The following is a 4,911-nucleotide window of genomic DNA, read 5'->3' on the forward strand; positions in this document are numbered from 1 at the left end:
CCGGTTACGTCTCGGTTAGGTCTGGGATTTGCCCTCATCTGGATCGTTCTTTCGCATTTTTCGCATACTTGTTGGCCAGATCCTGGGTTTTTTCTGGTTTGGATCCCGCAGTAATGCAGTACCACACCGAAGCAGTCAATTAAACCTGGTTGCGATTAATATTTTAGAGGATAACTCTGGTTATGTCTGGGTTAGTTCTGGTATTTGCAGTCATCTGGCTCTTACTTTCGCATTTTTCGCATACTTGTTGGCCAGATCCTGGCCTCTTTCTGGTTTGGATCATCGTAGCAATGCGGTACCACACCGAAACAGTCAATTATACCTGGTTGCGATTAATATTTTAGGGGATAACGTCGGTTACGTCTCGGTTAGGTCTGGGATTTTCCCTCATCTGGCTCGTACTTTCGCATTTTTCGCATTCTTGTTGGCCAGATCCTGGGTTTTGTCTGGTTTGGATCCCGTAGTAATGTGGTTCCACCACGAAACAGTCAATTAAACCTGGTTGAGATTAATATTTTAGAGGATAACGCCGGTTATGTCTCGGGTAGGTCTGGGATTTGTCCTGATCTGGCTCGTACTTTCACGTTTTTCGCATACTTGTTGGCCAGATCCTGGGCTTTTTATGGTTTGGATCACGTAGTAATGTGGTACCACACTGAACAGTCAATAGAAGCTGGTTCCGATAAGTATTTTACAGGATAACCCTGGTTATGTCTGGGTTAGTTCTGGTATTTGCTATCATCTGGCACATACTTTCGCGTTTTTCGCATACTTGTTTGCCAGATCCTGGGCTTTTTCTGGTTTGGATCACGTACTAATGCGGTACCACACCGAAACAGTCAATTAAATCTGGTTGCGATTAATATTTTAGAGGATAATGCCGGTAATGTCTCGGTTAGGTCTGGTATTTGCCCTCATCTGGCGCGTACTTTCGCATTTTTCGCATACTTGTTGGCCAGATCCTGGGCTTTTTCTGGTTTGGATCACGTAATAATGCGGTACCACACTGAAACAGTCATTAAAAGCATGTTCCGATTCGTATTTTAGAGGATAACACCGGTTATGTCTCGGTTAGGTCTGGGTTTTGCCCTTATCTGGTTCGTACATTCGCATTTTTCTCATCCTTATTGGCCAGATCCTGGCCTTTCTCTGGTTTGGATCACGTAGTAATGCGGTACCACACCGAAACAGTCAATTAAACCTGGTTGCGATTAATATTTTAGAGGATAACGCTGGTTATGTCTGGGTTAGTTCTAGTATTTGCAATCATCTGGCTCATACTTTCGCATTTTTCGCATACCTGTTGGCCAGATCCTGGGTTTTCTCTGGTTTGGATCCCGTAGTAATGTGGTTCCACAACGAAACAGTCAATTAAACCTGGTTGAGATTAATATTTTAGCGGATAACGCCGGTTATGTCTGGGTTAGGTCTGGTATTTGCCCTCATCTGGCTCATACCTTCGCATTTTTCGCATACTTGTTGGGCATATCCTTGGTTTTTTTCTGGTTTGGATCCCGTAGTAATGTGGTTCCACACCGAAACAGTCAATTAAACCTGGTTGCGATTAATATTTTAGAGGATAGCGCCGGTTATGTCTCGGTTAGGTCTGGTATTTGCCATCATCTGGCACCTACCTTCGCATTTTTCGCATACTTGTTGGCCAGATCCTGGGTTTTTTCTGGTTTGGATCCCGCAGTAATGTGGTTCCACAACGAAACAGTCAATTAAACCTGGTTGCGATTAATATTTTAGAGGATATCGCCGGTTATGTCTCGGTTAGGTCTGGTATTTGCCCTCATCTGGCGCGTACTTTCGCATTTTTCGCATTGTTGTTGGCCAGATCCTGAGGCTTTTTCTGGTTTGGATCACGTAGTAATGTGGTTCCACACCGAAACAGTCAATTGAACCTGGTTGCGATTATTATTTTAGAGGATAACGCCGGTTATGTCTCGGTTAGGTCTGGTATTTGCCCTCATCTGGCTCGGACTTTCGCATTTTTCGCATACTTGTTGGCCAGACCCTGGCCCTTTTCTGGTTTGGATCACGTAGTAATGTGGTACCACACTGAACCAGTCAATAGAAGCTGGTTCCGATAAGTATTTTACAGGATAACCCTGGTTATGTCTGGGTTAGTTCTGGTATTTGCTATCATCTGGCACATACTTTCGCATTTTTCGCATACTTGTTGGCCAGATCCTGGGTTTTTTCTGGTTTGGATCCCGCAGTAATGTGGTTCCACAACGAAACAGTCAATTAAACCTGGTTGCGATTAATATTTTAGAGGATATCGCCGGTTATGTCTCGGTTAGGTCTGGTATTTGCCCTCATCTGGCGCGTACTTTCGCATTTTTCGCATTCTTGTTGGCCAGATCCTGGGTTCTTTCTGGTTTGGATCCCGTAGTAATGTGGGTCCACAACGAAACAGTCAATTAAACCTGGTTGCGATTAATATTTTAGCGGATAACGCCGGTTATGTCTGGGTTAGGTCTGGGATTTTCCCTCATGTGGCTCGTACTTTCGCGTTTCTCGCATTTTTGTTGGCCCGATCCTGGGATTTTTCTGGTTTGGATCCCGCAGTAATGCAGTACCACACCGAAGCAGTCAATTAAACCTGGTTGCGATTAATATTTTAGAGGATAACTCTGGTTATGTCTGGGTTAGTTCTGGTATTTGCAGTCATCTGGCTCTTACTTTCGCATTTTTCGCATACTTGTTGGCCAGATCCTGGCCTCTTTCTGGTTTGGATCATCGTAGCAATGCGGTACCACACCGAAACAGTCAATTATACCTGGTTGCGATTAATATTTTAGGGGATAACGTCGGTTACGTCTCGGTTAGGTCTGGGATTTTCCCTCATCTGGCTCGTACTTTCGCATTTTTCGCATTCTTGTTGGCCAGATCCTGGGTTTTGTCTGGTTTGGATCCCGTAGTAATGTGGTTCCACAACGAAACAGTCAATTAAACCTGGTTGAGATTAATATTTTAGAGGATAACGCCGGTTATGTCTCGGGTAGGTCTGGGATTTGTCCTGATCTGGCTCGTACTTTCACGTTTTTCGCATACTTGTTGGCCAGATCCTGGGCTTTTTATGGTTTGGATCACGTAGTAATGTGGTACCACACTGAACAGTCAATAGAAGCTGGTTCCGATAAGTATTTTACAGGATAACCCTGGTTATGTCTGGGTTAGTTCTGGTATTTGCTATCATCTGGCACATACTTTCGCGTTTTTCGCATACTTGTTTGCCAGATCCTGGGCTTTTTCTGGTTTGGATCACGTACTAATGCGGTACCACACCGAAACAGTCAATTAAATCTGGTTGCGATTAATATTTTAGAGGATAATGCCGGTAATGTCTCGGTTAGGTCTGGTATTTGCCCTCATCTGGCGCGTACTTTCGCATTTTTCGCATACTTGTTGGCCAGATCCTGGGCTTTTTCTGGTTTGGATCACGTAATAATGCGGTACCACACTGAAACAGTCATTAAAAGCATGTTCCGATTCGTATTTTAGAGGATAACACCGGTTATGTCTCGGTTAGGTCTGGGTTTTGCCCTTATCTGGTTCGTACATTCGCATTTTTCTCATCCTTATTGGCCAGATCCTGGCCTTTCTCTGGTTTGGATCACGTAGTAATGCGGTACCACACCGAAACAGTCAATTAAACCTGGTTGCGATTAATATTTTAGAGGATAACGCTGGTTATGTCTGGGTTAGTTCTAGTATTTGCAATCATCTGGCTCATACTTTCGCATTTTTCGCATACCTGTTGGCCAGATCCTGGGTTTTCTCTGGTTTGGATCCCGTAGTAATGTGGTTCCACAACGAAACAGTCAATTAAACCTGGTTGAGATTAATATTTTAGCGGATAACGCCGGTTATGTCTGGGTTAGGTCTGGTATTTGCCCTCATCTGGCTCATACCTTCGCATTTTTCGCATACTTGTTGGGCATATCCTTGGTTTTTTTCTGGTTTGGATCCCGTAGTAATGTGGTTCCACACCGAAACAGTCAATTAAACCTGGTTGCGATTAATATTTTAGAGGATAGCGCCGGTTATGTCTCGGTTAGGTCTGGTATTTGCCATCATCTGGCACCTACCTTCGCATTTTTCGCATACTTGTTGGCCAGATCCTGGGTTTTTTCTGGTTTGGATCCCGCAGTAATGTGGTTCCACAACGAAACAGTCAATTAAACCTGGTTGCGATTAATATTTTAGAGGATATCGCCGGTTGTGTCTCGGTTAGGTCTGGTATTTGCCCTCATCTGGCGCGTACTTTCGCATTTTTCGCATTCTTGTTGGCCAGATCCTGAGGCTTTTTCTGGTTTGGATCACGTAGTAATGTGGTTCCACACCGAAACAGTCAATTGAACCTGGTTGCGATTATTATTTTAGAGGATAACGCCGGTTATGTCTCGGTTAGGTCTGGTATTTGCCCTCATCTGGCTCGGACTTTCGCATTTTTCGCATACTTGTTGGCCAGACCCTGGCCCTTTTCTGGTTTGGATCACGTAGTAATGTGGTACCACACTGAACCAGTCAATAGAAGCTGGTTCCGATAAGTATTTTACAGGATAACCCTGGTTATGTCTGGGTTAGTTCTGGTATTTGCTATCATCTGGCACATACTTTCGCATTTTTCGCATACTTGTTGGCCAGATCCTGGGTTTTTTCTGGTTTGGATCCCGCAGTAATGTGGTTCCACAACGAAACAGTCAATTAAACCTGGTTGCGATTAATATTTTAGAGGATATCGCCGGTTATGTCTCGGTTAGGTCTGGTATTTGCCCTCATCTGGCGCGTACTTTCGCATTTTTCGCATTCTTGTTGGCCAGATCCTGGGTTCTTTCTGGTTTGGATCCCGTAGTAATGTGGGTCCACAACGAAACAGTCAATTAAACCTGGTTGCGA

The sequence above is a fragment of the Colletes latitarsis genome, unplaced genomic scaffold, assembly GCF_051014445.1.
Source record: "Colletes latitarsis isolate SP2378_abdomen unplaced genomic scaffold, iyColLati1 scaffold0018, whole genome shotgun sequence".
Taxonomy (NCBI): domain Eukaryota; kingdom Metazoa; phylum Arthropoda; class Insecta; order Hymenoptera; family Colletidae; genus Colletes; species Colletes latitarsis.